General features: G+C 49.8%; 1 protein-coding gene across 1 annotated transcript in view; it reads left to right on the top strand.

Annotated features, from left to right (window-relative positions):
* Positions 1-1,215: 1,215 nt before the first annotated feature.
* Positions 1,216-19,977, top strand: part of PACSIN1 (protein kinase C and casein kinase substrate in neurons 1) — a 43,792-nt gene continuing 25,030 nt past the window's right edge. The window contains exon 1 of the mRNA XM_006202096.4: positions 1,216-1,407. The gene's annotated coding sequence lies outside the window, so the exon portion shown is untranslated. The remainder of the gene's footprint in view (positions 1,408-19,977) is intronic.

Below are 19,977 nucleotides of genomic sequence, written 5' to 3'. Positions count from 1 at the left end.
CTGCATTTGGGCATGCCTCAGAGTCACTGGGGGCATGAATTTCAGTGCCTCTGGTGAAGGAGGATGGAGAGGGAGGGCAGGAAATATAAACGTGTGACCAGCCAGATGCAAACATTAGGGAATGGTGAGGTTTGTGGCAAACTAGAATCTGCATACTTACTTGAGGCATTTACGATCAAATTCAGCAGGTGCCCCCAACTCCCCATGAATGGCTAGGACCTAATCTCTCCCTGACCACCTTCACTTTCTTTTCCTTTCTCTAGCTTTATTTTCCTACTTTGTGCATGTCACTTTAAAGCATACTCTATACACTATTCATTGTATTGAACATCTGTCTTCTCTCACAGATGTGAACTACCTGAGGGCAGAGATTTGGTCTGTTTCATACTGTGCTGTAGCCCAGACCCCATCAATACCTGGCACATAGTAGGCTCTCAATAGATAGGTGTCAAATAAATCCTATTTATAAATCCAAGACAGTGCCTAGCATGTCTGCAGTGAACAGAGCTGCCCCAGTGCCCCCTGCAGTATGCAGGCTTCCAGAAGCATTCAGGGTTCAAGGCAGGAAGAGTGAAGGTGTTGTAGGGTCACAACAAGTCCCCAGAGAGCCCCAAGGAGATGGCCTGGAGTCTGTCTTGGTGACAGCAGGTCCAATTGGCCCAGGACAAGAGGGTTACTGACTATCCTGTGGAGTCAAGAGGGTACTTTTGGGAGGAGCTGATGTGGGTTGAGGGGTTATGGGTGGGAGGGTGGAGGAGGGGGCCGTCACTCCAGAGCACTGCTCACACATAAACCAAACATACCCACCACATACACCCCCAGCATGTACCGGAAGATGCAGGATTAAGAGAGGCGGGAGGAATGTCCTAAAAGGTGGGGAAAGGGCAGAGAGGGGGAGGGGAGAGACACCCCGGGTCCCCAGAGCTCCTGCAGGAGGGCTGGGGAGGAGGGTGAAAGAGGGGTGCCCTCTGCACCCACCCGCCTCACAGCCCCTCTGCCACTGCAGGGAGCACCCCCTTGGATGAGGGCGCCGGCCTGGGGGCTGGGGGTGCTGAGGGCCCCCCCTCGCCGGGCACCTCCTAAGCCGGTTGCTGCCTCCTCAGCAGCCGGGGCGCTTCCACCTGCGCAGGCACCGCGCCGCCCTGCGCCGCGCTGCCATTGGCTGGCTAAAAATGCCTCTCTAATCTGCGCCCATCTGTGCAAGCCTCCTCCCTCATCCTCCCCGCGCCTCGTCGGCTCTGACCTTCCTCCTTCCCGCAGCCCCGGCGAGATCTGGAGAGACGCGGTGGCTGCGGCTGCAGCGCAGCCTCTCTTCCCCTGGGAAGTCGTCCGGGCTTGAGGCTGGGCCCCAGACGCCCCGCTTTGCCCTGTAGCGCCGCCGATGTTGCCGGGCGCGCCTGCCCCCAGGTAGGGGGTCTGGCCGGTGGATAGAGGATGGGGAGGGAGGGCACCAGTTAAGAGAGTGCGTGTCTGCGGTGGGCACAGAGACTGACATCTCCCCCGCCAGAGCGCGGGGGAGGATCGGACAATTACCTGGAGAGAGGTGAGCACGCGGCTGGGGTTTCCAGGGTTCGCGAGCATCACCCAAGCAGTGTCAGAATGTCCCTGCTCTGGGCCCCCTGGGAGAGGGAGCTGGCGAAGGCCTTTACCCTGGGGAAAACGCAGGAAATAGATTCCTTGGGAAGGTGGGACCTAGGTCCCTGGGGTCCGAGTCTCTGGCCTGGCTTGTTCCAGTACCAGCAGGGAGGATGGGCTAGTGCCAGTTTGGTGCGTAGGCTATGTATGGACCAGAGTGGGCTGGAGAGAAACACAGCGGCTGATGTGTGCCCTATGTCCTGTCTGGTTTACAAGTAAAGATATATTCTTCTGTCCCTCTATCTGTTCCCCCACAGCTGGTCTGAGAGTGGGGAGAGGAGAAGGAAGTGATGATAAATGGCCCACAGATACAGCAGAAGCCATGGTCTGTCTGGCACTGCCCTCCCTCCCCTGCCCCCCACCCCCCTCAGGCCACTTGCTGCCTCTTAGAACTCTCTTCTTCTTTTTACCTTACTGGAGGCCATGAAAAGCTTAAAAGGTCATCAGAGTGTGAGGGACACGGTGGCAAACCACAGAGCTTGGCCAGACCCAGCTTCAAGCCCCAGCTGCCCCCCACCCTCCACCGCCCTGCTTTGCACCCCACGTGCAGTGACACATGTGGCCGCTTTTCTCTGGGCACAACCATAAATAACTCATGCTGCCCTGGCTCTGGCATAGCGGGGTGCAAACAGAGCTGTCTGTCAATTATTTTGGAGGTTCTATCCCTCACCTACCTGGCCTTCCCATCACATGTCCATAAGCCACTCACAAGCCACCCTCTCCAAGCAGCTTCCTGATACCCTAGTGAGATCCTTGCCTCCTGCCCTGCGTTCTCCAACCTAGTCTGCCTTGTGGTTTAGTTATTTATGCCTTGCCTGTCGCCTGCTAGACTGGAAGTGCTTTCGGGTAGGAATGTGTCTGATTCATCTATCATCGCCCCTGCACCTGACCAGGGTCTGGCACCAAGTAAATGTTTGTGGAATGAGTGAATGAATCAACTTGAACTCTGGGAAATAGCTGGCATCCTGAAGGGGGGGGGGCCCTATTGGGCTTTCCTCCCATCCCCCAGGACTAAAGAGCTACCAAAAACAGGTAGTCCACTGAAGCCAATCCTGGACCTGGAAGCCATGGGCAGCTGTGGCATTTGGAGATAAACACAGCAGTCCCAGTGGCTCCAGAGTGTCTTTTGGGGCCCCTGGTTTGAGTCCCTGGCTGGTCCAGGCTTAGTGAAGGCCTGGGTGAAGGTCTGGCTCAGGGCCCTGGGTTGGCACTTTCTTCCTGGGTGCTAAGCTCAGACCACTGGTGTCTGTCACTTTCCTAGCTCTTGAGAGAGTCCTGGTCCACATCAGGGAATCCGGGAAGACCCAAGCCAGGCCATCCTCAGCCTCTGAGGTCCTTATGGCAAGCTCTGAACAGATCTTACTATTGTGTGAAGAAGCAAACCCAGCCCAAAAGAGGAGGCTGCCAACAAGGGTTCTGGCCTAGCCACAAGGCCTGTGTCTGGGACATGGACATTTCCAGAACTCTTTCCCAGCCCCTGTTGCTCCTTTGACAGCCATGCTGATTAGACATCTGTGAGATGTTCTTCTCCTCATCCTACAGAGAGGGTGCTGAGGCCCAGAAAGGGTCAGCAGTAGAGCCAAGGGTGGCGCTTACTTCCCGGCTCCAAGTCCAGTGCTCTCTCCACTGGGCTTGAGGGAGCTAGGGAGAGGCCCCGGGCCCAGGTCACAATGTCCGGTTGTCCTTGAACCCAGAAGTTCCTCTGGCCTGGCTGTGTCCTTGCCCCTAGTAATGGAGAGAGTAAGGGAGTGATGCTTCAGGGCTAGGGGGAGGAAGTGGAGGGCGCTTTAGTTAGTGCCTGTAAGTGGTTGGCCCTGAGGATCTTGAGGGAAAGGATGCAGTAATAGTAGTAAAAACTAACAGTGCACAGCATTTGCCCCATGCCAGGCTTTTCAACTATTTTTCATGTATTGACTCATTCAATCTTCACATTAATCCAACGAGGTGGGTACTGTCTTTACTCCCATTTTACAAATGAGAAGACTGAGGCACAGAGAGGTTATGTGTCCAAGGTGACACAGTTTGAAATTAGAGGAGCTAGGATTGGAACCTAGGCTCCAGAATCCCTTATTCCCTAATATATTCTCTAATGCGAGGGTAAGGCCGCTGTGGACCTGGCTGCTGGGGGCCTGTTGTCTTCATGGAGACACAGGTTTTAGGTACTCCATGGCTAATGTCCGTGCATGGCAGTTGGTATGTGCATGATTACGAGTGCCTCTGATGGCTGTGGGTGCTCACAGTGGTAACACCCATATCAGTGGGTCTCTGAGCACCTACTGCGTGGCAGGCAGGTCAAGTGATCTGTCACTTCCCTGCTCTGTATCTTTCAGTGGCTCCCCACTGCCCCAAGAACAAAGCGCAGTCTCCCTCCTGTGGCCCTGCTACCCTCCCCAAGCCTGGGCCTCCTCTCCCTTCTCGCCCTCCCTCTGCCCTCCAGCTGCTCTGAACTGCTTACAGTTCCTCAAATAAATCACACTTCTCTCACCTGCAGGCCTTTGCACAAGCTGTTCCCCTGCCTAGAACACGCTCCCTCCCCCTACTCCCTACCCATCCCTTCTCACCCTTAGGGGTCTGCTGAGATTTTTCTTCTTTCCAGAAGCTTCCATGAACTGCTCCTCCCCACACCCAGCTCACCTCACCTCACACAATATCCTCTCCGTCTTTTGATGGTTCCCCCCTCCCCATCTGTGGAGTCCTTGACAGCAGGGTCTGTGTCTTGCTCCCAGTGTCCCCAGTGCCTGGCAGAGTAGCCTAGCTCCTACTTGTGGAATGAGTTAGCAAATGTTGGTCCCCATCATATACTTTCTCTCCTTACCAGTCTTAGGACCTTTTTAGCATTCATCTCCCTAAAGGAGACAAGGACCCATTTAGAATTTGCATATGACCCCCCAGCAAGGACAAGCTGGCAGTGGAAAGACTTCAGTGGAGAAGTGAAACTGCCTGTGGGCCTGGCAGGACAGGGGAGCTTGCTGGGGGCTGGCATTTGATGATTTGGAGGGAGTCCTCCCTGGAGAAGCAGTGGGGAGAGATGGGGGAGGTGGAGGCATGTCAGGTAGGTGGAGGGCTGCTCAGTTTGGTTTTACATTTTTCTTAAAGAAAAAAAAAGTTTGTATTATTATTTTTTAATTACCAAAGTAATATGTGCTTATGTGGAAAATCTAGAATGTACTGGAAAGCCAAATTAAAAAAAACTCATTGGCTAGCACTAGGCCCACTTTCTGTGGACACTTTATGGCTGGTTTCCAGCCAGGGGCCCTGTGGACTGGAGGGGGAGGGTGGACACTGGAGACCTGGTGGGGCAGGTCAGGGTCCCAGGATGGGAGTATCATCAGGCCAGGGAGTGATCCCTGGGCCTGTGGACAGCTGGGGAAGAAAGCAGGAAGGGTAGAGAGAGAAGACTGGCTCTGATGCAGGCCCCACAGGGCCCCTCGGGGTGCTCGAGCTGGAGGAGCCCTTTAGCCTGGCGTTGGAGTGGTTGGGCTTTAGGACCTCAGCATCCTTCTGGCACTGGGTGTGGCCCGGGGCCTGCCCTTAGGCAGGTGTCTCTGCCAAAGCCACAATCCCTGAAGGGGCTGCCAGCTGAGGGTCCTGTGCTGATCATACCCCCAACAAAGGTTCACCACTGGAAAGGATGGGTGGGAGGGTGGGAGACAGGCCAAAGGGAGAAGACCAGCAGGAAACTGGGCCCCCGTGGCTCTGGAAGGACGGCAACTCTAATGCTGGGAAGTTGGTGGGGCTGTCTCCCAGGTGGGGGGCAGATGGCCTCAGCTACTATTTAAAAATCAGTGATATTTAAACACTGGGCGGGGGCTGTAGTCAGCTTGCCAGATAAACTCCAGGATGCTTGGTTAAATCTGACTTTCAGATAAACAACAAATTTGGCGGTTTTTTTTTTTTTTTGGAAGTATAAGTATGTCGCAAATATTGCCTGGGATGTTCTTGTACTAAAAATTTTATATGTTGTTTATGTGAAAGTCAAATTTAACTAAGTGTCCTATATTTTCATTTGCTAAATCTGGCCACCCAGTGAGGGAGGGAGCCTAGGGTCCGAATTTTCTCTTTTGTATTGGGAGAGGGGCCACTGGATAATTGTTTTGAAGTTGTCAGTTTTTTAAAAATTGTGTCCATTTTCAGAAAGTAATGACATTTTTTAAAGTTTTGCATCTGTGAACTGTTTCTGTTCATGGTCTGTAGAGTAGCTTCCCATTTGTGGATTTTGGCTCCCTAGTGCTGCTCAGAAATAATAAAATCCATCCTCTCACTTACTCAGGAGGGACAAAAGGAGATTGGATGATCAAGGGTGGAGTCACTCAATAAGGTTAATCCACTGGAGAAATAAGTTATCATCATAATAAAGCTCTTAGGTGGCAGAGGGTGTAGGAAACTGGACCTCTCCCATTAGCCGGGAGAATAGGTCGGCACTACGTTTTCGGCAATAGCTACCAAAGTTTTAACCTGGCAGTCCCATGTCCAGGGGTTTCTCCCACAGGAGCCCTCTTGGTAGCGTGCAAAGAGAGCTGGGTGGAATGGACTGTGTGGCAAAGCTTTACTTATGTCCCTCAGGAGGGTTGGTGGTATAATCAGGACCTCTCGAGATGCTGTGATTTTAGGCAGCTGTTCATTCTTTGCTTTGGTCAGTGAATGTCTTCTGTGTGCCAGGTACTGCTTTAAGTGCTGGGGACAGAGAAGAGAACGGGGCAGAGCTTAACACTAGGGTGGAAATACGGTCAGAATGTATCGGCAAGTTGAACAAGTGACTCTGGAGAACAATGTGTTTAGTATGATTCTTGTTTTAAAAATATACATATCTATCCTCATGCTCACATTTGCATAAAAATGTCCAGGAGGCATCTCTAGGGCAGGTATTAGGAGGCCAAGTGTCAGGCAAGATGGAGAATGTTTCCTCTTTATTTTAGCATCCCGTGCTGTTTGCATTTTATGCAACAAACATCATTATTCCTACAAAGCTTAATTAGAACACCATTTCATAATACCTGGGACTTTTCTTAGACATCTAAAAAATGAGCATTTTCATTTCATTCCCTTCAAATACAAATTTGATGCCATTTGAGTCAGATGCTGCCACTTCGGTTTGAAGAATTTTTATTTGTGGCTGGTTTCCAGCTGGTCTCCTCATGGCCTGGTTTCTCCTCTCCCAGTCTTTTGGTGGATGAAACCTACTGGGATGAGCAAGGAGGTAAGGTAAATGTGGGTAGCAGGAGGGCTGCAGAAGGAAAATCTCAGAAGCCAAGTGTCCATGAAAGTGGAGATTGAGCATCATGGTGTGTGTGGCACTGGGATGTCCTGTTGGGGGTACAGAAAAGGGAGGCCAGCCCTGGACGGCAGTGCCGGGGGCCTGAGAACCTCTGACATGTGCCAAGCACTGTTTTATTTATCCATATTTATTACTCATTTAATCTTCTCAGTAACCTATGAGGTTATCCCACTTTACAGACGTGGAAACTGAGATTAAGCGAGTTGCCTGACATCATACTGGCAAATAAGTGGCTGAGGCAGGATTCACACCCATGCAGTCTGGATCCATAGGCTGTGCTCTTAACCTGGATGCCCCAGCATCTCTCATCAGGGAGTGGGGATGACCACTTCTTCCAGAGATGGGAGGCAGGCCTGCTCCTAGAGATGGGGGCTGATTGATCATGGAAGGTCTTCTGCAGGAGTAGGCCTGGAAGGAAGGGATGGTAGATTCAGCGAGGTGGAAGGTGCCTTCCAGGAAAAGTGACATCAAGGACAATGATGCAGAGTTTGGAATGTGACAGGTGGGCCTAGGGGTGGGGAGGAAATCAGCACAGGAATCCGAAGGAAGAAGTGGGAGATGAAGCCATGGTCAAAACACCAATTCAAGCAGACACACACATCCCAGTGTTCATGGCAGCACTATTTACAATAGCCAAGATATGGAAGCAACCTAAGAGCCCATCAATGGATGAATGGATAAAGAAGATGTGGTACATATAGACAATGGAATACTACTCAGACTTAATAAAGAAGGAAATTCTGCCATTTACAGCTGCACGGATGGATCTAGAGAATATTATACTTTGTGAAATAAAGTCAGAGAGAAAGACAAATACTGTATAATATCACTTAAATGTAGAATCTAAAAAAATAATACAAACAAATGTATACAGAAAACAGAAGCAGACTCACAGATATAGAAAACAAACTAGTGGTTACTAGTGGGGACAGGGAAGTGGGGAGGGGATTAAGAGGTACAAACTATTATGTATAAATTAGATGAGCAACAAGCTTATAGTGTATAGCACAGGGAATTATAGTTGTGATCTTGTAATAACTTTTAATGGGGTATAAACTATAAAAATACTGAATTGCCGTGCTGTACACCTAAAACTAATATTGTAAATCAACTATTCTTCAATAAACAATTAAAAAAAAAAAACTCCCATGAGAAGGGGGCATCTGTGAGCCATTAGCAGCCAGCTACTGCAGTTGCTGGGGGATGGGTGCTCCATCTGATAAAGGGGCACTGACAGCACCACCTCCACTTCCACACCCGTTTCTGCTTTGAGCCCTGCCCGTAGCCTATGATGAAGGTATTTGTTAATTACTATTATTCCCATTTGATAGATGAGGAGGCTGAGGTGGGGGGCAGGGGATGACCTACCTGGGGTTGCACAGCCAGGAAGGGGGCAGACCTTGGATTTGGGCTCAGATTCTTATTTGGGATCATCTGATTAGTAGATTAATTGTCTTAGGGGCTACTTGTTCCAAGTTTTACTCCCAAGCATTCATTCACCAAATAAGTACTGAGTGCTCTGTGCCCAGACTGAACTGGGCACCGGCCATTCAGTGGTGAATGAAACCTGCCTCACCCTTGCCCCCTGGAGCTTTCACTCTGTGGTTCTGTCCAGGATTTAGCTGACCCCTCACCCCACTTAACCACTGCTGAGCCCTCAACAGCCTCAACTTCCATAATGACAACACATGATGTTTGTTGAGCACTTACTGTGTGCTGGGCCCTGCACAAGGCTCCTTGTGCTGAGAAGCTCATGTCCCCTTCCTAGCACCCCACTTTCAGATGGGTAAGCTGAGGCTGCAGAAGGGCTTAAGGCTCCTGGTCAACGTTCCTCCATAAGTGTGTTACTGAGCCAGGATCCAAAATCCTCTGAACAAGGCTCTCTCCACTCCTGCCTCCCCTCCCCTGGCCCCACCCACAGCAGGATATCTTGTGTCACTTCTATCAGCAGATTCATCGGACACCAGGCTGCCACTGCCGCCTGCTCTCCGAGTGTTGGGTGACTGGCCGCCGTCTCACCTGCCCCACTTGGCCCTGCCCCAGACGAGGCACCTCTGATGGGAGGCCTCCCTGCCCTACAGGGCCCAGGATCCCTGCCTCGGCCCCCCTTCCCAGCCCCTTTGTCACTGGCCCTGACTGGCTGGGTGGGCCCTTCTGCCAGCCCCGGCTGGGCTTGGGCATTGCCCACACCCCCACCTTGCACCAGCTGGTCTGGTAAGCCGCAAAGCTAGCTCAGCTCAAGTGCCCCTGGACAGGGTTGGGGGCTGGGTGGCAGATCACGGTGGGCTTCCTTCCCTCCTCACCACTCCTCAAGCAGGGCCAGGGCAAGCTCGGCAGGGAGAAATCAAGTCACAACATTTCCACCTGAGGGGTGTAAGGGTGGGGAGGGCCCCCACAGACTGCCTTGGTGATGGGCGTCTATGAAGCAGTAGAATGGGGTTGAGCACCCCAGCCCGCATCAGCTCCAGATCCTTGAGTCCCCCTCCTGCTCTTTCTCAGACCCTCTGACTGCCCCACCCGCCAGGCCATTCTGAACCAATGTTCAGGTGAGTTCCGCAGCAGAGCTGGGCCTGTGTCCTGAACTCAGGCCTGGAGGCAACTGTGTGCCCTGGCAGAACTCTGGGAATCTTTGTGCAAATTTTGGAAGCAAAATAGCGTACAAAGCACATATAGGTAAGTCTATCTCCCTATTGGTGTGGCCAGTGGAGCGGTTACTCTGCTCACAGCCTGGCCCGGGTGGCTGGAGTGCTGTAGTCCACAGGGACATCTGTGTTCCCAGGAGTGGCAGGGGGGTTGCAGGGGCCAGAAGAGGTGGGGAGTCCTGAGAGCTGTGGCCGTCCCACCTTTGCTGCAAGTTAACATCAGGTTTCCACCACGTTTTCCTCCCCACCGGATGGTGTTTTCTAATTTGAACATTTTGTTTGCTAGACTTCTATAAAGAACTTTCCCCCTTCACAAATTTTATTATTCTGAAATATGGTATATACAGTAGGATAAAGGCTTGATTCTTTTCCTTTATCAAGTTTTAGAGAAATGAGCTGATGTGAATATTTTTCCCAGTTTTAAAATATAAAAGTGGGGGTGCTCAACAGTAGAGCACATGCTTGGCATGCCTGAGGTCTGGGTTCAATCCCCAGTACTTCCATTTAAAAATAAATAAAATAAAATATAAAAGTGTATAAAATAGGTTATACATTTTAACAAATTACTATAAAGCCCACACCCAAATCACCACCATCTAGGTCATTGGCGGTAGCACCAAAAGTCCCCCACGGAACCTTCCCCACCACAAGCCCCTCCCTCCCTGGAGACCCACCACTAAATAGTTGGGGTTATTAGCTGCTTTGTTTTTGGTTTTACCACATAAGTATGCATCCAAAGCCAAATAGTTCTGTCTGCTTTTGAATTTTAATTCACGGGATTATGTAGTTTCCTATGTCTGGATTTTTTTCAATTAACATTTTCTTTTTACCATGCATGCATCCGGGTTGTTCTTTGTAGTGGTCATCCTTTCATTGTTTTTATCGTTGCGTAGTTTTCCGACACGTGAATATACCGGGATTTACTTATCCATTTAACTGTTTACAGACATCTGGGTTGCTTCTGACTGTGGCTGTTGTGAAAACTGCCATTCAGAACCTTCTCATCCATGTCTTGGGGTAAATATGTGCCTGCAGTTCTGCAGGGTGTTTTCCTCGGAGTGGAATTGCTGGGTCACGGAGTAGGTGTATCTTCCAACCTAGTAGATAACACTAAACTGTTTTCCAGAGTGCTTGTACCAGCTCACAAGCAGTGTCTGAGCAGCTCCACGTTCTTGCAGGTATTTGGTTACTAGCAGACTTGTTTTTGTTTTTAGAATTTGATTTTTATTGTCATCATGGATTTTTATAAATTTGATGAGTTTCAGTCCTTGTATTTATTATTCTCAGTGATGCTCAAATTGTCCCATCTTTGGCCAGTGGGAGCCTCTTGAAGTTGATTCTGGCACCATTCATACAACTACATGGGGCTTTGAAAGTGTCCTCGCTTTCTGGAATGAAGATGTTCCTGGCTCCTCAGACCTGCAACGGCCATTTCTCCAAAGGGCTGAATCTTTAAATATATATACACACACATATATACACATTGAGATATATTTCATATACCATAATTTTCACCTTTTAAAAATGTATAATTCAGTGGCTTTCAGCACATTGATAAAGATGTACAACTGTCACCACTAATTCCAGAATATTTCCATCACCCCAAAAATCCCCATACCCGTTAGCAGTCACTCAATTCCCCCTCCCTCAAGCTCCCAGCAACCACCAATCTACTTTGTCTCTATCAATTGCCTGGATATTCCATATAAGTGGAATCACATCTTTGTGCCTGGCTTCTTTAATTTAACATAATGTTTATAAGGTCCAGCCATGTTGTAGCACGTAACATTACTTCATTCCTCTTTATGACTGAATAACATTCCATTGTGTGGATATACACATTTTATTTATCCATTTATCCACTGATAGACATTTGAATTGTTTTCACTTTGGGGTTATTATTCATAATGCTTCTGTGAACATTTGTGTACAAGTTTTTGTGTAGCCATGTTTTCATTTCCCTTGGATATATAGCTAGGAGTGGAATGGTTGGGTCACATAGTAACTCTGTGTTTAACCTTTTAAGGAACTGCCAGACTGTTTTCTAGATTGCACCATTTACATTCCATCCAGCAATGTGTGAAAGTCCCAGTTACTCCTCATCTTCACCCACTTGTTGTTGTCCAGCTTTGTCATCACAGCCATCCTAGTGCTTGGGAAGTGATATTTCATTGTGGGTCTGATTTGCTTTCTCTAAGCGACATAATATTGAGTATCTTTTCCTGTACTTATTGGCCTTTTGTACCTTCTTTGGAGAAATGTCTTTTCCTACCCTTTGCCTATTCTTAAATTGGGTAATTTGTCTTTTTCTTGTTGAGGTTTTTGGGTTCTTTAGATACTAGACCCTTGTTAGAGATATTTGCAAATATTTTTGCCCCATTTCTGTGGATCCAGTTCATGGGGAATGGTTTAGAGACTCGGTCTGGGTGTTGGAGGCATTAGGCTTTCTGAATTCTAGAAACCAACCTAAGGACTCACGTGTAGCCTCAGCAGCTCTGAGCAGTTAGGCCTCGCTTGACACTGGCACTGAGACTCAGAGGAGGGAGGTGGTCTGCTCCTAAGCACCCCGCTGCTATGTGGCTGTGGGGCACCAGAGTCAGGTCCCTAGTTTAGTTCCCATTGCTCCTCTTGGGGTCCTCACTCCAGCCCAACCCACATCCTCCAAATCCCCAAATTTAACCATTCCTTTTCCCTGGGTGCCCCCCACTCTGCTTTGTTGGTCTCAGCTTCTCTTAAAAAAAAAGCCTTCTTTAGCTGCCCCAGCCCAGAGAGGTCCTCCAAGGATGAGCTCCTGTGGCCTCAGGAGGTGGGAGGTTGAACTTGGACACACTGGCAATGGTCAAATTTGGGAAAAACCAAGTTCAACGAAGGTAAAGAGTTTTCTTTTTATTTATTTATTTATTTATTTATTTATTTATTTTGTTGTTGTTGAAGGGGGAGGTAATTAGGTTTTTTTAATTTATTGATTGACTTAAATGGAGGTCCTGGAGATTGAACCCTGGACCTCCTGCATGCTAAGCATGCACTCTACCAGTTGAACTATACCCTCCCCCCAAGAGTTTTCTTTACTGCAGGACTTTAGCCCACTCTTGTGTATTGTGAATGTTAAGGAATCTAATTGACAAAACTTAGAAGCAACCATGACATCCTGTAATAGATGAATGGATAAATAAACTGTGGTACACCCAGACAATGGAATGTCATTCCATGATAAAAAGAGATGAGCTATCAAGCCATGAAAGACATGGAAGAAACTTAAAAGACATATTACTAAATGAAAGAAGCCAGTCTGAAAAGGCTACAAACTGTACGATTCCAACCAAATGACATTCTGGAAAAGGGAAAGCTACATAAACAATAAAAAGATCGTGGTTTCCAGGAGTTTGGTGAGAGAGAGGGAGGAAGGAATGAATAGATGGAGCATAAGGGATTTTTAGGGCAATGAAATTATTCTGTATGATACTATAGAGGTGGCAACATGTCATTATGCATTTGTCAAAACCCATAGAATGTACAACATCAAGAGTGAACCCTAATGTAAACTATGGACTTTGGTTGATAATAATGTGCCCATGTTGGTTCATTGATTATACCAAATATACCACACTGATGAGGGATATTGAGGGTAGGGGAGTATATATTTGTGGGTGGGGAGGGCTATACGGGAACTCTCTGTATTTTCTGCTCAGCTCTGCTGTGAACCTGGAACTGTTCTAAAAAATAAAGTCTATTAATTAAAAAAAGTAACATTGGGGAGTGTTACCAAGGAAAAATAGAACAGGAGTAAGGGGCTAGGGAGTGACAGGGATGGGCTGGCTGTTTTAGATGATTTGGGATCAGGGACATTGATCAGAGACCACAACAAGGCAGGAGATAAGCCTGTGGGCATCAGGGGAAGAATATCGCAGCACAGGGAGCAGCCAGTGCAAAGGCCCTGAGGCAGGAAAGAGCCTGATTTGTGTGAGGGACACAGAAAGGACAAACTGCCAGGCAGGGAACAGGGGTGGGGAGAGTGGTTGGAGGTGAGGAAAAGCAAACAAATTTGGACCCTCCTTGTTGGCCTGTAGGCCTGGCAAGCCTGAGGAACTTGTTCTCAGCAACATGGTGAGACACTGGAATGGGGTGGGGGTGGGCTTTAGCAGTGGTGTGACATGTCAAAATTATATTTATATTTTAAAAAGATGACTGTTGGAATATTAACTATTATGTATATAAAAATAGATTAAAAAAACTTCTGTATAGCACACAGAACTATATTAAATATCTTGTAGTAACCCTTAATGAAAAAGAATATGAAAACTAATATCTATGTATGTGTATGACTGGGACATTATGCTGGGCATCAGAAATTGACACATTATAACTGACTGTACTTCAATTAAAAAGCAAAAAAAGATGACTGTTGGGTAAACAGAAGGGGCAAGGCTGAAAGTAGGGAGAGCTTTTAGAAAACTACACTGCCCTCCAAGTGAGATGATGGCGGTGTGGACCCACAGGTTTCTAAATCCAGGAGGCTGGGTTCTGGGTCTGCTGAAGGAGAGTCAACGGAATGTGGAGATGAGGGAAGGAGAGGAACCTAGGTCTTTGAGCATTTGCATGAACAGTGGTGTCCTCTCTGAGATGGAGAAGACCAGGGATGGAGCAGGCTTGGGAGCAGTTAGAAGTTCTGCTGGGACACGTCTACCAGTTCAACATCCAAATGGGACATTGAGGAGCTGGTTGAATTTAGGAGGCAGAGTTTAGTGGCAGAGTTGGAGCTGGACATAGAAGAGGGAGGTATTGAAAGCCACAGGCTGGATGAGATTTCCTTGAAACTCCGTGTAGATGGGAGGAGGACAGGCCCCAGGACCGGGTTGGGGTGTGGTGTCAGAGAAGTGAAGGGGCCCACGGGTGTCAGGGCCAATGGGGTGACTGCTGAGCGTCAGTAGGAGGAGGATTAGACAGGGACCAGGGGCTCTGGCACAGTGGGGGTCAGAGTAGTCAGTGAGGGCCAGAGCCCGATGGGAGGGGCTTCAGGAGGGAGTGGAGACTGGGCATATGGACGGCCTTCCCAGGAGTGTCCTCTACAAGCCAGGGAGCTGGCCCATGGGGCTGGAGCTGAGGGCAGCATGCCATCTGCAGAGGGAATTTTTTTAGTGAGAGTAACACCGCCCTGTTTCTCCCTTGATGGGAAAGGTCCCATATGTAGGGAAACCCTGATCACGATCATGTGGGAGAGTAGGGAGAATTGCTGGAGGATGCAGTTGAGCCAGGAAGGCAGCGGCTGGTGCCCAGTGGGAGGGAGGCAGAGCCCAGGGGTGGGGAGCAGGGGCCTAGGGGTGCGAGTGTGGGCCATCCCCCTAGGCTGCTCTCAGGTTCTCAGAAGCAGCAGCACAGCTGTCAGGTGAGAGTGTGGCAGGAGGAAGTGTCCTGACCGCATTCTCACAGCCGCTGTGTAAAGCAGGTGCCATCACTCCCGCTTTGCAGATGAGGAAATGGGTGCAGGGGTCATTTGCTGGGGTGGGGCAGGACTGGGATTTTGAGCAGGGCCTGGTGAATTCCAGGGGTACCCCCCTGGGGGCTCCTAGGGGAGTGTGGATATCAGGATGTGAGGCTACATCTCGCTCTTCCAGCCTCCCTGCCGAGAGCAGCCCTTCACCTGCAGTGGGACACCAGGACCAGACAGGGGAGGCGACTGCCCCTAGTCACACACAGGGTAGGCCCAGTGGACTCCCTGGGAGCCAAACCTAAGCCAGGAATCTGGTTGTCACCTGGTCCCCATATGCTCCCATCCTAATGGAGGGCCATGATGACTTTTAGGATCCCTAGTACCAGTCCATTTGGAGCCTGTGTCTAATAGCCCTTGAAATACCGGGGTGCTCCTTTTCTCCATGATGGTTTCCTTTATAAATGGCCATGGAAGTCCCTCTAGGGAGGGTCTGGTGGAATCATCATCATATATTCTTGTTCTGGGGTCAAAGGGCCCTTACTCCTGGACACCTGTCCTCTCCTTCAGTCAGGTGGACCTGAAACCTTGCTCAGGTCTGGAAATTGGACAAGGGATCATGGTTTTTTTTTTATTAGGGTGCAGCCCTCAGTTCCCCAACCATCAGGCCTTGGTTTCTTGAATACAGAGAGTGGGCAGTGTGCTGGTTGACCACCCATCTGGCTTGCCCCTGGGGACACCGGGTTCTAGTAACCATTTCCATAGCTCTGTGGGTCAGGGCCTCCCAGCTGCCACTCTGACCTCGCCAATAGTTGTCATACTCGCACCCACCTTCTGACCAGTGAGTGCTGCCACCTGGCCTCCTATTCAGGGATCCTGTCATCAATGCTGTCAGGGGCCCAGTTCTGTAACAGCAGCTCCTACGCTCATGTCCTGAGACATGGCATTTCTACTTCTTGTGCTGTGACATCACTTTCTCTAAGCAGTGTGTTAATAGTCTTCTGTCTTTCCGCATTCTTACCAGGGTGTTAATTCTTGTATTTGGATTAACACTCCTTCATCCAACTCTACGTCCCCACCTTGGTCCAGCCCTTCAAATCGCATCCCCCCTTTGCTTCCTTGGTTCTGCCGGCACATGGCTCCCTCCCGCAGCTGCCTCCTGCAGCTGAGGTGTAACTTACCCAGCTCTTGCTCTGATGGTCAGGAGAGGAGGGGGCGGTTCAGAGGGAGGGTCCTTGGCATCATGGGCATTCTGGGCTCTGAGGGGGTCACTTCCAAGTCCCACTTTCCTGAGCAGGGCCTGACCTTGGTGCCGCAGACTCATCCTGAGCTGAGAACTCAACCTTCTCTGACATTCTGCTCTGCTTATAATTAAGCCCTGCGCCTTCATCTCAGCTTTTCCTTCCCCTCCAGCTGCAGGAGAGGAGCATTTTTATGCATCTAAGGAGGCCCTTGGCTTTCACATTTGGCCTTAAATTAGTGATTAATCACTCTCAGCCTTTTAGAATTGTCTTTCTCCAGTGCACGAGGGCCCCCAGCAACAGCCAGCTCATTCCGTGGGCTTTATAATTAATTACTCCTCCCCCAGCCTCTCAAAATCCAGAGAGACACCCCCTGCTCCCCTCTCCCTCCCCACTCCTTCCTTCCCCCCCTCAGGCCTGTGTCATCCAGTTATTGGATGTGAGCTGCCCACTGGGAGCAGCTGCCAAGAGGTCTGTAAGGTGGAGGGCAGTCCTGGGGGAGGGACTCAGACTTGTCAGCAGTAAATACTCCCTGCAGCTGGGGGATGGGGTACTTTTGTCCTAAAGCGGGGCTTCTGGACAGCACAACACACGTCACAGCACGCAGTTTACTTAGTTTTTCAGCTGTTGGTGGCTGTTTGGGTTGTTGAGGGGCTAATGTGAATCCCACTGCTGTGGGATTTGTGCACGTGCCTTTTGGTGTGCACTCCTCACTGTTGTATGTATACTCAAGAGTGGAACTGTTGGTCTGAGGTATACGTGTGCTGGACTTCAGTAGGTATCACCAAAGAGTTTTCCAATGGTATACTACGAAATATACCATTTTGTATTCCCACCAGCAGTGTTTGAGGGTTCTGGTGGTTCTGCATCTTCATCAACACTTGATATTGTCTGTCCATTTATTTTAGCCATTCTGGTGGTCCAATGATGCTCATGTGCGGTTAGGGAGGGGAACCACTCCTTCCTGGTAGTTGGGTGGATGTGAGATCTGGGGAGCCCTGGGGCCTCCCCCACCTGACTCTACCTGATATCCATGTCCAAGGATATGGAAAACCAAAATCCTGGCAGACACATTAAATCCTTCTTCAAAACCAAATCCTAGCAGATATATTAAAATGTTATCAGATAGAAACAACCTCACGTGAGCTTGCTTTGTCCATTTCCTTTCAGCCTGAGGTTCCAGCTCTGAAGGGTTATGGAAGGAAACGTAAATTTCGTTGCCTGTGAGGCCACCTTCTGTGGGTCTCACGAGGACACTGGGAAGCAGCCACAGTGACTCACCCTGTCCAGCGTTTCACAGTTTTCAAAATGCTTTCTCATCTGCGCTCCTTTGGGCTTCACAACAGCCCCCAAAACCAGCAAGAGCACGTAGTATCAGCTCCATATGACAGAAGGGGAAACTGAGGCCAATCACTTGTGCAGAGTCATACAGCAGGTTAGTGACCAGGAACCCAGTGGTGGATCCCAGGACTAGGACTCCAAATTTTCTTCATTCTTTTATTGGCCTCTGCCCTCTCCTTTCCTTTAGAAAGCAGCTCAGGGCCAGCTCTCCAGTACCACCCCTCCTTGCTTTGTGTCCCCCCACCTGCTGCTTATCAAGGTCCTCTTAGAAGCAGGTAATTCCAAGGGCTCTCTGGGTCTAACTTCTCCAACCTTGATATGCTCAGTTGTCTCCTGGAGACCTTGCTCAACGATTCTGCGTTAGGAAGTCTTGTGGGCCCCAGATTCTACATTTCTCATAAACTCCCAGGTGATGCCTCAAAGTGGACCGCACTTTGAGGAGTGAGGAGGCAGATGACTTCCCAGCTGAGGGCTGTAGGGGCAGGTCTTTATGCCGTGCTTGTTTTGCCCCATGAACTAGGGCGAACACTGGTTACTTACTGTCTATGCTCTGACATGAGTGTTAGTTACTGTGAGTTCAAGCCGCTCTCCAGTTTTCCCATTATGGGATGTACCATTTAAGTCATTTGGCTCAGTTTGAAGTACCTTACTCCTGACACCTCTCTCAGGAACACTTCTGTTCCCTCCCTCTTCCCACTTTCTTCTTTTTCCTCTTCTATCAGCACTCCGAATTCCCACCCCTACCCCAAATGGGCAGAATCTCAGCTAGGAATTAGGGAGAAAGCTGGCTAAGTAAACTTATGTATTCTGAAGTGTGAATCACTCTCATCTCTTCCCTTAACTCTTCCAGGGGTGATTTAGATGGGAGAAACTGAAGCTTTCAGTTGTTGGAAAAGTTGACAGTGAAAGAAAGAACAGGAAATAGTCAGGAATTCTTTCCTGTACTCCCTAACATTTCCCAAACCTGGGTTGATGATTGACCCATAGCCCACCCCACAGTTGTAGCTGGAGAGTGGAGAGGCAGCAGCTTGTGCAGATATAGGAGATTATGCCGTGGGACAAAGGACAGCCTGTGAGGGGGATGGCAGGGGCTAAAGCATGTTGGGGGGCTCAGCACCTGTGCTAAAGCCTTGGTCACAATGATTCGTTGTGAATGAAGATTGCACAGGCAAATGGATTCCAGTTTACACTCTGCTCCCCTGCAAAGGTCATCAATAATTGCCCGACTTCCTCCCTGTGGCGGGTACTAGGCTGCAGTGGGGGCCTGTCAGGGAGTTTCTGGGCCGCATGCCCGAGCTGAGGAGGTTGGGGGGCTGAGAGCCTCTCAGGGTGATCTCTGCCAGCCTGAGGCGGGGAGGCAGGTGGGTGAGCTCAGCGTAGAGGCTGCCTCCCCCTCCTGGATGATGCCCCGGCTCCCCAGCACACTCCCAGCTGAGCCGGCTGGAAGTGGGGCATGTGGTGCTTGCTGACCCAGTGAGTGGTGACCGCTGGCAGAGGCAGTGACCTGTTCTGCCCATCAGTCTTTCTAGAAGGTTCAGCCCCAGATCCCCCTAGCTTGACATGCTGCGGGGCCTTGCACTGTCACCTCCCTTCTCTGGTTGTCTTTCTCTATAAAACAAAGGAGTAGGGCCAGACACAGTGGCCTTGGGAGGCCCCTTCCAGATCTGGATCCTAGGAATCCAGCCTTTGGTCCTCAAGTTTTGCGGAAGATTTGTGCCTGAGCTTTGGAGTCAGTATAGAGTTTCAATCGTGGCTCGTTCCTGCTGGGTGACATTGGGCCACTGACTTCACCTCCCTGATCCCTGGTTTCCTCTTTAAAAAATTAAAGATAACGGTATACATCTCTCAGTGTTGATGTTGAGATTAAAGGCGATCATCACAGGGAACTATGTAGCTGGCATAAACGAGTGCTTCCTCTGTGTCAGGCGTGGTCCCAGGGCTTTTCCCATCTTCCCAGCTGCCCTGTGAGGCAAGTGCTGCTGTTATCCCCAGTTTAAGATGCAGAGACGTAACAGTTGGAAGCGTGGGCAGACAGGGGTCTGAAAGATGTCAGCTGCTATTAAGATGACTCCTTCCATCCTCCTTGGGAAGCTTCTCCAGCGAGGCTTCCCCACCAGCTCCATATGTGCTCACCTCTACACCTCTGCTCAAGCTCTTCCTCCCCTGAGTTCCCCTTCCTGCCTGGCCCTCCAAGCCCAACAGTCTGTCACCGTCTGACTCTGTGACCTCTCCCGAGTCCACCCTCACTCCCCTGGGGCTGAGCCTCTGGCTGATCCTGCTCTGTCTCCTCAGATGCACCTGTCACAGCCCTGGGCATGAAAGGTGCTGGGGAACCCATGTGTTTGAGAAATTCCAGGGCTAGAACCTCCACAGTCACCCCAGACTCAGCATAAACCCCAATGAATACCTCCATGGGCC

This window comes from Vicugna pacos, chromosome 20 (assembly GCF_048564905.1).
Source record: "Vicugna pacos chromosome 20, VicPac4, whole genome shotgun sequence".
NCBI lineage: Eukaryota > Metazoa > Chordata > Mammalia > Artiodactyla > Camelidae > Vicugna > Vicugna pacos.
This window is presented reverse-complemented; position numbering and strand designations above follow the sequence as displayed.